Source organism: Felis catus, chromosome B1, assembly GCF_018350175.1.
Source record: "Felis catus isolate Fca126 chromosome B1, F.catus_Fca126_mat1.0, whole genome shotgun sequence".
NCBI classification, from domain to species: domain Eukaryota; kingdom Metazoa; phylum Chordata; class Mammalia; order Carnivora; family Felidae; genus Felis; species Felis catus.
The window spans coordinates 26,587,212-26,603,782 of NC_058371.1; the positions used below are offsets into that span (position 1 = coordinate 26,587,212).

General features: G+C 41.8%; 1 protein-coding gene across 7 annotated transcripts in view; it reads left to right on the forward strand.

Moving 5' to 3' along the window:
* Window positions 1-16,571, forward strand: part of ERI1 (exoribonuclease 1) — a 321,125-nt gene that overhangs the window by 48,962 nt on the left and 255,592 nt on the right. For all 7 annotated transcript variants that reach the window (XR_006596383.1, XR_006596384.1, XR_006596385.1 and 4 more), the window contains one exon: window positions 1,429-1,556. The gene's annotated coding sequence lies outside the window, so the exon portion shown is untranslated. The remainder of the gene's footprint in view (window positions 1-1,428; window positions 1,557-16,571) is intronic.

Below are 16,571 nucleotides of genomic sequence, written 5' to 3' on the forward strand. Positions count from 1 at the left end.
ATGTCATCACATGCCACACTAGTGGTCTTTGAATTATTTCCCAGAATTCGCAGGGGCTCTACAGAACACACTGAAAAAGAGTGGGGTCTGAGTCTCCTCTCCCCCTGGATTCTAACAGAGTGGTTCTACCTTTGTCTATTCACTGGTCTTCTTGTCTCTTTGCAGAATGGATTCGTAACTAATAATAGTAGTAGCTCACACTGAATGTGTGGTTGCATGAGGGCTTGTGCAAACACGCACACCAGACACTATGCTAGGTGTTTCAGATGCCTCCGCATGATTCCTTCAACCAAGTTCAAGTGGTAGATTCTGTTATCATCTCCCTGGCATAGTTGAGGAAACAAAAGTATCTTGTCCGAGGTCACAAAGCTAGCAGGTGGGAAAGCCAGGAATTAAATCCAGCTCCCTCAGATCCTGGAGCCCTGATATTGTCCCTGGGATGGACCACAGGAAAAACCGTCTAGGGGAGGAAAATGAAAAGTGAGCCTTTCGCGAGAGCTGTCATTCTCAACCTTGCCCACACACTAGAATCACCTCGGAAGCTTTAAAGATTATGAATGCCAGGCTCTTGCCCCTGGAGATACTGACTTAATGGATCTGGGGAGCAGCCTGGGCATAGGGATTTGTTTTTAAAGACTGAGAACCACTGCCTTAGAGAAACAGTGATAGGAATTCAATAATTAAAATTACATGTCAACACTGATTTGAGAGTGTCAAAGACAGGAATTTCCCTCCTGGCAAATTACTCAGCTGATGGTATAAAAAGTGTCCTTTAAGAAGGAGAAAGAAACACAGCCAAACTCCCATAGCTCTGGAGCAAAGGCAGAGAAGACTGTTTTCTCCTTCTCCCCCACGGCTCAGCTATGACCTTGAGTACACATGGTGGTCACTTATTTGGTGGGACTGACACAGAAGATAGCTGACATGAGGAGGACACAAGGAAAGATGTGGGAAAACTGGAAACTGGGAAACAAGGCCCTCCACCTGTGATTCCAGCTTTTATGTGCTCAGGCCATGACCAAGGATAAGCTGAGGTCGGTGAAGCCTTGAGCATAAAATTTAAGGGGACCCCAAAAAACAAAACCTAAAACTCATCCATCATGAAGATAAATAACGTTTTAGTGCCATATTTAAAAAAATAAATATCGATGCAAAAAAAAAAAAATCCATGGTGAACTAAATGTCAAGAATTTCAATACAGACAGTATCCAGCAGGGCTCCAAGGGGCAGGGGTGAGGTGGAGTGAGTGGTGCAAGTAAGTGTAGGATTGGATCTTTTGTCTTCATTTAAAAAGGACTTTTTGGGACATTGATCTTGACTTTTAAAGTTTTTTGCATTAAAGCATTATTTTTCTTAATTTTTTTGTTCCACTGTGAATCCTAGTAAACATTCCCGCAAGGGGAGTAAACCTCTTTTTGGCTTGTTCAGATCCTTCTGAACTGAGGGAGGGGAATATCACAAAAGCACCAGAACACTAGCGTCCCAGAGGCCTGATGGGATTTCCTGTACCAGAACGACTTGGACAGAGAAAGAGCCTCATTGTTCAGAGCCAGCAGGTAAGGAGGGAGGGAGAGTGGAGAACCATGCTCGGGGAGGCCAAGGTCAGCCGCTGTGCCCAGGGCAGGCTTGGAGTTCCTGTCTCTGTTGACTCACTTGGCTGGGAGAACACAGCTCTCGGTCCTACAGGATTCTAACCCTGGTTAGAATCCCTTGGTCAGTTAACCTGTCTAACCTTCAGATCCTTTATCTGTAAAACAGAGCTAATAATGTACCCCCACAGGCATATTTTGGGGGATAGATGAGGTAATATCTATAAAGCACTTTGCACACTACCTGGTACGTTCTAAGTGCTAAAACGTGGCATTTATTGTAAGGTGACTATTCCATTTTCTAAGTCTCTTCTAGAAGCTCCACCTTCCTATCTCAGTCTACTTTTGGTACATTTCACTGCTCACTGATAACTCACCAGAGAGGTAGGCCAAATGAGTCAGGTTTATTACTTGTTAATAAATCTGGGAGGTTGTCACTAAAATGGGTCAGGGTTAGAGAAGGGAATGGAGAAGACTGGATTCTTGACTCACGTTTAGAACTTACGAGCTGTGTGGACTTAGGTATAACCTTTCACATCTATGAGCCTCTTTATTCTTTACTGAAGGAAGATTATAATAGTATCTTTCTTATTCTCCTCTTGTGGGATCATAGAGATAAAGTTGCAAAAGTGACTGGTAGTTGCAGATTCAGGTGGAAATAAGCTTTAAGGCATAATTTATTATTATTGTTATTATTATTATTATTATTGTTACTTTTTATTTTAGAGAAAGAGAGCACGCACAGGAGTGGGGGAGAGGGGCTGAGCAGGAAAGAGAGAGAATCTTAAGCAGGCTCCATGCTCAGTGCAAAGCCCCTAGATGGGGCTCGATTTCACAACCATGAGACCATGACCTGAGCTGAAATCAGGAGTCCGATGCTTAATTGACTGAACCACTCAGGCACCCCTAGGGTACAATTCGTTAAGTAGGCTCATTTTTTGTCTGGGCTGATTCACCTGGTGCTGATACAGAACTTCAATAAGACTTGGAAGTAGATTCTTTATCCAGGACTTTAAAATGATAACAGAAAGGATTGGGAGGAACAAAATTTGGACTATGGAGTGAACTACCTATTATTTGCTAAATTTTTACTTCAAGTAGAGAGACTAGACACTAGCTCTGGTATTAACTATATTACTTCCCCAGTAGGGAACTTCTTAAAATTGGATAATTTTAAGAGGTACGACTCGGGGAGGGGCACCCGGGTGGCTCAGTTGGTTAAGCTTCTGACTTTTGATTTCTGCTCAGGTCATGATTCTGTAGTTCGTGGGTACGAGCCGCACGTTAGTCTCTGCACTGTCAGCAGAGATGTCTGCTTGAGATTCTCTTTCTTCCTCTCTCTCTGTCTCTCTCTGGCTCAAAATAAACACATAAACTTAAATTAAAAACAACGTAAAATAATAAAATAAAATAAAATAAAATAAAATAAAATAAAATAAAATAAAATAAACAAGCACGACTGGGGGGACATGTCTCCCTCCTGATCCTGCCTAGAAGCACTTCCCCTGTTGTCCTAAGTTTGTATATTTTGATCTTTTTTTTTTTTTTTTAATTTTTTTTTTCAACGTTTATTTATTTTTGGGACAGAGAGAGACAGAGCATGAACGGGGGAGGGGCAGAGAGAGAGGGAGACACAGAATCGGAAACAGGCTCCAGGCTCTGAGCCATCAGCCCAGAGCCTGACGCAGGGCTCGAACTCACGGACCGCGAGATCGTGACCTGGATGAAGTCGGACGCTTTACCGACTGCGCCACCCAGGCGCCCCATATTTTGATCTTCTTAAATGTCTCATGTGGTTACACATTCTCCATGAGTGCATACTTGATCACTTCTTTTTCTCAAAGGTCATGTACTAATTCATAACAATTTTTAGTCTTTTTTGGCTGGAATTATTTACAATTCAAACTTAATTTTGTATTTGTTACTTTTATTATTATTTTTTTAACGTTTATTCATTTTTGAGAGACAGAACAGAGCATGAGTGGGGGAGGGGCAGAGAGCGAGGGAGACAGAATCCAAAGCAGGCTCCAGGCTCTGAGGTGTCAGCACAGAGCCTGACGGAGGGCTCGAACTCACTGACCATGAGATCATGACCTGAGCCAAAGTCGGAGCCTCAATTGACTGAGCCACCCAGGTGCCCCTACAATTCAAACTTTAAATGCAGTCATTTTCCAGCCATCGTTAGAAAGTGAGTGTGGAGTTATGATTGAGAGCGTGGGCTCTGATACCATGCTATGTTGGCCACTAAATAAGTGGCCTTCCCCTCTTAAGTGGGGGCACAATAGCCCTGATCTCGTAGGACTGTAGTGAGAAATAAAAAGAATCAGTGTTTATAATGTGCTTAAAATAGTGCCTAGCGAATAGTAAACGCTTCATCAGTGTTAGCCACTATTGTTTTGATCCCAATTTGTGGAAGCTGCTCCCCTGATCTGTGCAATTCTGAAACCTAAAGCTTGTTCTATGGGGCAATTCTTGTGATTTCAAATACAGTTCCCTATTACACTTTCTTCAATGTTTGTGTCTCTCCGTTTCTTTGCTTTCTTCCTCTCTTCACAATGGCAATGGGAAGGATTTAGAGGTAGGATTTTATAACAGTGTGACATGCTATGCTGAATGATGTGGCTTATTCTTAAGTACAGCATCACAGCAGCATTGTATTTTATGCTGTGTTAGGCATTCCTTAGATGTATAAAATGAGAAAATAGTAGTGTGTTATCCTTATTAGCTTACTTTCTGCCGCGTCTTGTGTAGGAATGACTAAAACTCTACCGTGATTTACACCAATACATATTTGAAGATTGGAATTATTAATTAAATCAGAATTTTAAAAAGAATGTGTGGCATGAAATCAGAGTTGATAAACATTCCTGTGCGAATTTATTTTAAAATGACTTTTTTTTTTTTTTTTTTTTTTGCTCAGTTGGTTGAGCATCTGACTCTTGATTTCGACTTGGGTCAGGACGGTTCATGGGATTGATCCCTTCATTGGGCTCCGTGCTGGCAACGCAGATCCTGCTTGAGACTTTCTCTCTCCTTCTCTTTCCTCCCCTCCCCTGCTCATATGTGCTCTTTCTCAAAATAAATAAATAAACTTAAAATTAAATAAAATGACATTTTTATTTTATTTAATATTTTTAACGTTTTATTCATTTTGGAGAGACAGAGCATGAGTAGGGGAGGGGGAGAAAGAGCCGGAGACACAGAATCCAAAGGAGGCTCCAGGCTCTGAGCTGTCAGCACAGGGCCCGATGTGGGGCTTGAACCCACAAACCATGATATCATGACCTGAGCTGAAGTCGGACGCTTAACCGACTGAGCCACCCAGGCGTCCCATAACGTTTTTATTTTAAAAGGAATATGTATTAATGTACAAACTTGAGAAATATAGAAAAATATTAAGAAAATTAAAAAATCAGTTATCATCCCATTACCCAAAGATTGTTAACACCCAATTTCTGTTTTGAGTTGGAAATAAGTATTTACAAGTGTAGACCATTTAAGAAATGACAAGGCATTTTTATCAGATGATCTCCTGTGATCTTGACAGCAGCTCTGAGGTGAGCAGTTTATATGTGTATATATATATATATATATATATATATATATATATATTTTGCAGTTTATATTCTATTTTTTTAAAATGTTTATTTATTCCTGAGAGAGAGACAGAGTGTGAGCAGGGGAAGGACAGGGAGAGGGAGACACAGTATCTGAAGTTGAGTCCAGGCTCTGAGCTGTCAGTCCAGAGCCCAATGTGGGGGCTCTAACCCACAAATCGTGAGATCATGACCTGAGCCAAAGTCGGACGTTTAACCCACTGAGCCACCCAGGCACCCTGGCAGTTTATATTCTAAATGGAAACTTAGCCTCTGAAAGGCTGATGCTTTGTCGAGTTCAAAGAATTGGTGAGTAGAAGACCCAGAATTTGTGTTGCAGTCCTTAACTTCAAACTCAGTGTTCTTACCAAACACAGCAGAGTAGATAATGTATGATTTATTTTTATTTTTTATTTATTATTATTATTTTTTTTTTTTGAGAGAGAGAGAGTGAAAGCATGGGGGAAGGTCAGAGAGAAGAGGAAGAGGGAATCCCAAGCAGGCTCAACACTGCCAACACAGAGCCTAATGCAAGGCTCGATCCCACAAACCGTGAGATCATGACTTGAGCTGAAATCAAGAGTCAGACACTTAACTGACTGAGCCACACAGGCGCCCCCATATTGTATGATTCTTTTATTTGAAGTCCTGGAAGAGGCAAAGCTAACCTATAGGAAGAGAGGTCAGATCAGTGGTTTCCTAGATGGTGGGGGCAGGGAGGTGTTGAGAAATGATGGGAGAGGGGCTTAAGGCACTTCTGGAGGAATGAAATGTTCTGTAACTTGATTTGAATGTTGGTTACACAGATGTATACATTTGTCACAACTCATCAAATAATATGTTTAAGACCTGTACGTATCACTTCATATACATTATACTTCAATTTTAAAGATCATTTTTCTATTTTAAGTGATAGGAATAGGCAGTGCTGTAACACCTTAATGATACAAAAATATCATTACATTATTTCATTTGTTTTGATATAAATGATCTTAATGATCTAAGCAGTCATCTTCCCTTTCCTTGTTTATTAATTTCCCGTTGCTGCTGTAACAAATTACCACACACCTAGTGGCTTAACGCAACTAAATTTATTACATCACAGTTGTACAAGTCAAAGGACCCAAAGATGGGTGTTGCTGGGCTAAACTCAAGGAGTTGGCAGGGCTGAGTTCCTTCCAGAGGCTCCGTGTGAGAATCCATGTCCTTGGTTCAAAATGATGGTTCAAAAAAAGGATTTTCAAATGACTCATAAGCATATGAAAAGGTTCTCAGCCACATTAGCAATCAAGGAAAATAAAAAATCATAATGCCTATCATAGGAAAATGGATAAATTGTGATCTAGTCATATGATGGCAGACTCTACAGATACGAAAATGAATGAACTGCAAATGTAAACAATAGCAGGGATTATAAATATGCTCATTTGTAATACTGAGTGAAATTAGCCAGTCACAGAAGACCGCAGAATGCCTGATTCCATTCAGGGAAGGTTAAAAGAAAAAGTGCAGCACCAGACCGTAGTATTGAGGGATATACTGTTAATAGTATAAAGAGAAGTGAAGCAATCAGAAGAAGAAGGAGGAGCATGAGGGTTGGGTGGAGAGATGGGATGCATGGTGTTTGGGAGGACGATGAAAGGGATTTTGGGGTGCTGGCAGTTCCCGTTTATTGACTTGGGTGGTGGTTATATGGGTGTTTATGGGTATTTATCTTGAGATAATTGTTACGCTGTGTGTTTTTGTTTTGTACACTCCTTTGTATGTATACTCTACTTCACAATGAAAAAGTAAAGTGCACACACACACACACACACACACACACACACACACACACACACCAAAATGGTTCAAGGCAAAAAGAGCCATCAGAATTCATTAGGAGACATCCAAGAATCTAGGATAATAATGGAAAAAGGAAGCACAAAATTTAACTTCTGGTTCACAGGGGCCCATGCAAAAAGGGAAACAGGTAATGTTGTATAACTCCTATTGTCTGATAAAAATAAGCACACGTTTGCCAGGAAAGACAAAGATTTCTCTGATTCCAAATTGTGGTCAGAATGTTACGCTCATTGTTAAGGTAAGAACAGTGTATTCAGTTGCAGGTTTTCTGAAGACCACAAAATGTTCCTCAAATGGACATCACTTAACTGAATTCTTGATAAAAGCTGAAAGCATGACATTAAATCATAGCTCAGTGAAGGCATTTCTGAGGAAATCTAAGTTGACACAGTCCTGTGACTTTCTGGGGGCAAGGACATAACCCGTGCTGTAGGAACTCTAAAAGAATTCCAGCTGTTTCTTGAATGTAACCTTCTGTACTCTTTCGTATGCACCCTCCCAGAGAAGTGTCAGTGTCCCAGGATGACTCTCTCTTTGTAGGAGGTTTCCTCAGACCCTTATTCTAGGCCTGATTTTCTCCCATGGCTCTGTTGGCTTTCTCTTCTTTGACCTTGACCTCAACTTGGCGCTGATCACAGCTTTCTACTGCTGAGCATGACTGGCTCTCCAGGTTAGGTTGGGGCTAGTAAGGATTTCTTTCTTTTTTTTTTTTTTTTCTTTAAATGTTTATTTTTGAGAGAGAGAGCACAAGCAGGGAAAGGACAGGGAGAGAGAGAGAGACAGAGGATCTGAAGTGGGCTCTGTGCTGACAGCAGTGAGTCCCAGTGTGGGGGCTCTGAACTCAGGAACCACAAGATCATGACCCGGGTAGAAGTCAGACGCTCAACTGATTGGGCCACCCAGACACCCCTGGGCGAGTAAGGATTTCTAAGCATGACTGGCTTGGCACGCTGTACTGAATGTAATGGATGCACTGTCTTCTTATACCTCTCCCTCTTCTTCAAGGCACCACACCCCTCATCCCCCAACTCTGCAACACAGCATGGTGATTAAAAGTGTGGGCTTTGGGGAGCCTGGGTGGCTCAGTTGGTTAAGTGTCTGACTTCGGCTCAGGTCACGATTTCGTGGTTCATGGGTTCGAGCCCCACATCCGGCTCTCTGCTGTCAGCAAGAAGCCTGCTTTGGATCTTCTGTCCCCTTCTTTCTCTGCCTCTCCCCTGCATTCTCTCTCTCTCTCTCTCTCTCTCTCTCTCTCTCTCTCTCTCTCTCTCCAAAATAAGCATAAAAAAAAAATGAACGTGGGCTTTGGACTCACACTCTGTGGTTTTGAATCCTGACCCTACCATTTGATGGACATACCCTGTGTCTCCCTTTGTGAAATGGTGATAATTATACCATTTACCTCATGTGTAGGTTAAACGATGTAAAGTGGGGAGACTGTCTAGCGGTGTGGTTGAAAGCACAAACTCAGGAACCAGACTGCCTGGGTTCACATTCCAGCTCTACTGCTTACTAGCCATGAGGTCTTGGACAAGATTCTTAGCTTTTCACGATACAATGGGAATAATGTAACATCTGCCTAAGGGTTGTTGTGAGGAGTAACTGGTTAATATTTATAATGTACCCAAAACAGGGCACATACCAAATGTTTCATCAGTGTTTGCTAAGTACAGGGTTAGATGCCTGGCATATAGTAAATTTCAATACATGTTACACATTTTAATTGTTTTCTGCTCGTGTGACTCCTCTTCCTCCATCTGCCTGACTATAATGATTGATCAAGGAGTAAGAATCTAAGTGAAAGCCTTGGATATTTCTTTTTTTTTTTTTTAATTTTTTTTTTAGTGTTTATTTCTGAGAGAGAGAGAGAGAGAGAGAGAGAGAGAGAGAGAGAGAGAGAAACAGAGGGAAACAGCATGCGCAGGGGAGGGGCAGAGAGAGAGGGAGACACAGAATCTGAAGGAGGCTCCAGGCTCCAAGCTGTCAGCACAGAGCTCGAGGTGGGGCTTGAACTCACAAACCTCAGATCATGACCTGAGCTGAAGTCAGATGCTTAACCCACTGAGCCACCCAGGCGCCCTAGGCCTTGGGTATTTCTAATCAAAGTCCTAAGATGGGGTGGTGGCAAGACCCTTTCCCCCTCCAGTCACAAAGCTGCTGCTGCAGCATCTGAGAAGAAGCAAATCAGCAACAGGAAAGAAGGAAGCTAGCATAGAAAAGTAAAAAATACATAAGAGGAGGGGAGCAGAGAGAGAGGCAGTGAGGGACAAAGAGACAGAGACCTAATATGTTGTCATGGTTGTCATGTCTGGAGTCTCAGAAGTTTCTTGGTTTTCTGTCTTTGTGATCATGGTTGAAGAAAGAGCTCTTCTTGTTATTCTGTGAGCTACCCCCCCCCCCAATAAATCTCCTCTAAGCAAATTCAAGTCAGGTGTCTGTCTCTTGCTATCCAAAGGATCCAGAAAAACACCACTAGTTTGGGAAAAGTCACCTTCTAGTTTTTTTAAAAAATTTTTAATGTTTATTTATTTATTTAAAAAAAAATTTTTTTTTTCAACGTTTATTTATTTTTGGGACAGAGAGAGACAGAGCATGAACGGGGGAGGGGCAGAGAGAGAGGGAGACACAGAATCGGAAACAGGCTCCAGGCTCTGAGCCATCAGCCCAGAGCCCGACGCGGGGCTCGAACTCACGGACCGCGAGATCGTGACCTGGTTGAAGTCGGACGCTTAACCGACTGCGCCACCCAGGCGCCCCTAATGTTTATTTATTTTTGAGAGACAGAGAGAGAGAGAGAGAGAGAGAGAGAGAGAGAGAGAATGAATGAGCGGGGGAGGGAGGGGCAGAGAGCAAGGGAGACACAGAATCCAAAGCAGGCTCCAGGCTCCAAGCTGTCAGCACAGAGCCTGACACGGGGCTCAAACTCACGAGCCATGAGGTCATGACCTGAGCTGATGTCAGATGCTTAACCGACTGAGCCACCCACACGCCCCAGTAACCTTCTGTTCTTAGTCTAACTGGTCTAACTCTTCTACAGCCCTTAGTCTTCTGGGAAAGTGCACACCTGTTGAAATACATTCTTTGCACAAAGAACTGTGTTCAGCACTGTGGTACATCCAAAGTTATAGAAACCTGGGTTATGGTTGTCAAGGAAATTAAATATGTTAACTTCACAATACATTTCAGAAAATGGAAGTACAGAGATTTACCTAGAAAACACACTTCAGAAGTGTGGTATAATAAAAACTATATTTGGTCTTTGTCCCAGGTTCCTGGCAGAGAACTGCAAAACCTTTTGGAATTTTATTTATTTATTTATTTTGAGAGAGAGAAAGCATGCACATATGAGTGGCGGAGGGGCAGAGAGAGAGGGAGAGAGAGAATCCCAAGCAGGCTCTGTACTGTCAGTGTGGAGTCCGACATGGGGCTCATGACCCTGAGACCATGACTTGAGCTGGAATCAAGAGTTGGACACTTAGCTGACTGATCACTAAGGCACCCCACCTTTTGGAATTTTCTAAGTGATGGGAGTATCTTATATTATTCATAACAACCTCCTTTCTGGCCAAATCTGAGTTGGTGCCAATGACATGACTCCTGGTAGACCCTTAGTTTCAGGGGAAGAGCTGGCCACACCAGAAAGACCAAGCCTTATGCCCCACCAGCAGGGAGAGGAGAGGGCCTGGAGATTGAGCTCAATTACTAAAGGCCATTGATGCCATAAATCATGCTTAGATAAGGAATCTTTGATAAAAACTCTTGATCAGTGAAGTTCTGAGATGCTTCTAGGTTGGTGGACTCATTGAGATCCTGGGAGGGTAGAGCCGCTGAGAAGGCATGGAAGGAAACTCTGTGCCCTGAACGCCTCCCACACCTTGCCTTGTGTGTTTCTTTCATTTTGTTCATTTCTTGAGTTGTATACCTTATCATAAAACTGTCATTATGAATATAGCTCTTTGCTGGCTTCTGGGAGTTGTTCTAGCAAATTATCGAACCTAAGGGGAGTCTTGGAAACCCTCAATTTTTTCTTTTTGGAATTTTTTTAAACAGATGTGTAATTGACACATAACATTTTAGTTTCAGGTGTACAACATAATGATTTAATATTTGCAGTCAACTGAGCACAGTGTGCGCGGCCCAGGGACTCCACTTGTGCTGGTGTCTGAAGTGGGGCAATCTCGTGAGACTGAATCCTTCACTCATAAGATCTCATGCTTACTCCAGGTGGTTAGTGTCAGAATTAGACTGAATCCTGGACACCCACTTGGTGTCAGAGAATTGCTGTTGGAACCAGGTAAGAGCTATGGACTATAAGAACTTTCTTTGGAAAAGCGGCCAAGCTCTCAGTCCTCCGTTGCCTCCAGCAAAGCACTTTAAGACAAAGCACAATAGTTAACAGATCTTTTTGAAGTGAAAGAAAATATGTCTCTGTTAGATGAGTAAACAATGTCAGGTGGTATAGAAAATTCTAAGGCCCGGTATGCTACCTGGTGTAATTGTGAGCTCCCATTTTCATGTTCACGTATCAAGTTTATCCAACTTGTGATTTATTCTGCCAGAACTTTTCAGAGTGGATCCAATGATCTTACTGTGTAAAAGCAATGCCATGGGATTAGATGGTGTCAAAGATAATAGAAATTGTAGTGGTGAGGGCATTTTGTAGCATATTTACAATAGCCTGTGACTGAACTGTCTGTATGGCAGACTCCATAATAAGGCAGTTCTGGGGGCCAAATTATGCCCATCAAAATATGGCATTATATGCCCAGTCAGTCCTGATTCCGATTTAGTTTTTCATAGGATTCAGCTTTACTTTTCTATAAATACATTTATTGTCTCTTTGACCCTTCTGTTCTTATATTTTTGTTTGTATTTATACTTTCAGTATTTGGAGTGGGGTGACTCTGGGGCCTAATTCATAATGTGTCCCTTGGCAACAGTGGAGCCTTGGAACTGGTGCCTGTGTACCTACGTGCTCAAGGTGCCTGGAGACAGTGAATAAGAGTTTGGAAATAGTAAGGTTTTTAGGCATTGAAACTACAAACCTCAGATGCAGGAGAGCAGAACACATTATCAGTCTTTGAGGGTTTGGCATTAGACAGATGGGGTCAGACAGCCTGCGACCCAGCACAGCTCTGTCCTGGGTTCTGTGTATATTTCACTTGCCTCCTTCCCATCTTTTTTCCCTAATCTACTGGGGTGGGGGTTATATAGCATCTCATTAGGACTTTTCCATGTTGTTAAAGTATTAATGAGTCATTAAAAAGGGAATCGAGTTGATGAGCCATGTATAGTTTACTTAATCATTTTCTTATCGTGGGTCATTTAGGATGCTTCCAAAATTTGCTTTTGTAAATACAGCTGTAATAAAATCTTTGCTCATAAAGCTTTTTCCGCATTTAGGGTAAAATTATGCAAATTAATTCCTGAATATTTTAAGGCTTTTGACACATTTGCCGAATAATTTTCCAAAAGGGCTCTATTTTCTAAAGGGCGGTGTCTAAACGTACATTTTTCTGTGTTCCTCTGCCAGCATTGAGTATTATAATTTTAAAAACCTTTGCAAACATAATAGTTGAAAAGTGGTCTTATTGGTTTGATATGTATTTCTTCAATTATTTGTGAAGTTACACACTCTTTCCTCTTGTGCTTGTTAACCACTTATTTCTTCTTTTTTTATGCGTTTCCCAGCTCTGGATTGTTCTTCTCCTCATAACTTCTAATTGCAGAGAGCACTGGGAAGGGTGGGGGTATATGCAGCAAAATTTGTAATGTTTTAATTTAAATTCCCATCCAGTGTAATATTAGTTTCAGTTGTACAATATAGTGATTCAGCACTTCCTTACAACAGCCGGTGCTCATCCCCACCAGAGCCCTCCTTGATCCCTGTCGCTCATTTTCCCCATTCCCCCATCCGCCTACGCTTTGCTAACCATCAGTCTCTTCTCTATAGTTAAGAGTCTGCTTCCTGATTTGCCTCTCTCTCTTTTATGCGGCAATTTTAAATGGGGTGATGGGGGAGACCTTATTGAGAGGCGGCATTGGAGCAGAGAATTGAAAGAGGTGAGCCAATGTGCCAAGGTCAGTCTGGGCGTAAATTGCTTCTGGCAGAGGCACCGGCCAAGGCAAAGGTTCTGAGACAGGAACATGCCTGATGTGTTCCAAGAATGGCAAGGAAGCCAGGGTGGCTAAAATGGAGTGATTGGCAGGTAGAAGAATAGAAATTGAGGTCACAGAAACCAACAGGGTGGATCCTGTAGGGTTTTGGGGAGTGATGGTAAGGATTTGGGCCTTCTTCAGTGTGAGACATGAGGTCCTGGGAGGTTTTGAGCCACAGCGGTGACACGACCGGTCTTGGGCTGCATTAAATACTGATGGCAGGGAGTCAGGGGCAGAAGCAGGGGGAGCAGTTAGGAGACTCCTGCAAATACCCAGAGGCTGCACTTGGCAGTGGAGGTGGTGAGAAGGCCTCTGGTAGAGCGAGGGGACTCTTTCATACCGTAAATGTGAAGTGTGATAAAGGGCGGAGTCAAGGACTATTTCTTTTTAAGATTTTCTTAGGTCACTCTATGCACAATAGACCCGTAATTAATGTTCCCGAACATTTCTAGAGTTAAAATGAGAAAGAAATTTGCTCATGGAGAGAGCTCCAGGTATTAAGGCCATGAGAAGTAACTCTTGCCAGAACTCAGAAGGAGCCGTGGTTTATCCATTTAAATGAGATGACAAATAAAAGTGATAACAAGACTGTGGCATTGGGTCCATCCTTTTACAATCTTCATATATCTATGCTTAACTTTAGTTAATTGGATTAAAATGAATATTTACTATGTTGGCAGCCAGTTGTGGTTTTTAGACAGGATTTATACCTGATGTTGTTTGAACACACCAGCACTTATAATGATGTGATTTAGTGTTCACATTGTGTTTAGACTGTTAGGCATATTGAAAGTCGGTGACACATTAGATTTTTTTTTTTTTAATGTTTTGAGAGAGAGAGACAGAGCGTGAGTGGGGGAGGGGCATAGAGAGAGGGAGACACAGAATCTGAAGCAGGCTCCACGCTCTGAGCTGTCTGTACAGAGCCCGTCGTGGGGCTCGAACCCATGAACTGTGAGATGACCTGAGCCGAAGTTGGATGCTTAACTGACTGAGCCACCCAGGCGCCCCCAAAGTGGGTGACACATTAAAGATAGAAAGAACTCAAATGATTTTGTGTAGATGTAGGCCATTTTGTTATTTAAGATGGGTTCGGTTAAGAATGAGGGATATATGATATGAGTCATCATTTTTTTGTGTGCATCATCATTTGTAAATGAACAGGTTAATATATAGTGTGTATTTCATTTTCTTGTCTAAAGTTTAAGAGAAAAGAAAAAAGGAGTCATGCAGTCCCCACTGCAGAGACTAAAATGTGCTGGTTCTGTGGGTTGACAGAGGAGTGGCTGGTTGAATATCCTTGTGAGAGCCTCTATTTTATGAAAGTTTGGCAATCGCATTGCCTCGCTGTTCTGGGGTTCTCAGTGATTTTAGCTGAGCTATGGAATGAGCAGAACAGAAAGGCGAAGTGAGGGGGTGAGGGAGCCACTGAAGGTTACTGTCATCCCCGTGGCCTGGCAGTGTGGCTGATGGGAATGAATGCCAGTGACTGGGAGAAGGTCCGAGGTCAGCCCATTGCTCTGTAAACTGGGGCAAGTCATTTGACACTTTGAAGTGTCACATCTATTTATTTGTAAAAAGGACATAATTTGTATCGCCCTGCCTATTTCTTAAAGTAGCTGTGTGGCTCAAAACTGAAAGTGATGGGACATAAAATTGCTTTGCAAACACTAAAGCATTGTACAAATATAAGCCCATATTATTGATTTAGCTACAAGGCACATTATTTATACAGTGGTCTCCCCTTTCTGCGGTTTTGCTTTCTGCCATTTTGATTACCTTTAGTCAACTGCAATTGGGAAGCAGATAATCCTTCTTCTAATGAATATTGGAAGGTCAATAGTAGCCTAACGCTATGTCACAATGCCTGTGTAATTCACCTCCTTTCATCTCATCATGTGCGTATTTTTCCTCTTAATAACACAAGGAGAAAAAGAGCGAGCATGGTGTAATAAGATATTTAGAGAGAGAGGCGCATTCGCATAACTTTTATAACAATTTATTGTTATAATCATTCTATTTTATTATCAGTTATCGTTGTCAAATCTCCTAATTTATAAATTAAACTTGATAGGTACATATGTTTAAAATTTTTTTTTAACGTTTATTCATATTTGAGTGCAAGTGGGGAAAGGGCAGAGAGCGAGGGAGACACAGAATTTGAAGCAGGCTTTAGACTCTGAGCTGTCAGCACAGAGCCTGATGTGGGGCTTGAACCCACGAACTGTGAGATCATGACCTGAACCAAAGTCATACACTTAACCAACTGAACCACCCAGGCCCCCCGGTACATATGTTTATATAGGAAAAAAACATAGTATATGTAGGGTTCAGTACTATCTGTGGTTTCAGGCATCCACTGGGGGGTCTTGGAATGTATCCCTCCACAGATAAGGCGGGACTATGGCACATATAAAATATATATGTTATATCCCAAGAGCATAGACACATTCTTTCACCATCCTCAAATCTGTATTAAGTTTTATGGGTATAAGTATAAGTTTTATGGGTATAATTTTTTTTTCCTATGGACCTGTTCATTTTATAAAGATCATAATGAGATTTAACCTTTAACCTGTGTGTGTGTATGTGTGTGTATGCGCGCGCGCATTTGCACTGTTAATTATGGAAGAAATGTGAACAAGGCCTTACAGAAGGTAGATGAAGCTTTACTGATGACTTAGTCCAATTTCTCCATTTTAAATTGAGGCTAGAATCCATAATGTTATGTGGTTGATACCCAAGAATACACAGCTTGTTAGAGCAGCATCAGTACTGGAAGCCAGGTTGACACTCAGCTGAATATTCTTTCATTTTGCTTCTACCAAGTATCATACAATTTTTAATACATTTTAGCACAGTGTTATACCCCCTATATATTATAGAACTTTCCTCCGCCAACAGTCTCCTTTCCCAAGCAAGAAGTGTCCACAGTCTCACTTAAAGCTTTATAGCTAAAAAAAAGTAGAGGAAGCAGAGGGTATGTATTTTCAGAGCCAAAGCTAAGCCAGAATTGCTTTTCTCCTTACCATTAATTTGCCTCTTTTGAAATTCAGGGTTTTTTCCAGGTATCTATGAAATGTTATCATATGTAATTCACCTGACACAGTTTCTCTTCTGAAGAAACATTTCTGGAAGCCCTACATAGTGACTTTCATAACATCTCACATGCTATCCTACTCTTCCAGAAGGCCAGGAAAGGTGTTTTATTTTTTTTAGTTAGGGTTCTTTTATTAAGGGTAAGTCGGAGGCTGGATATTGTGAGGGCATTGACGTCTCTGCCACAGGGGTCTTTCTTGACATCACCAGAAGCAACCTTGTCTCTCCTGTGTCATACTGATGATTTAATTTTCTTCTTAGACTTTATCACTGTCTGAATTGA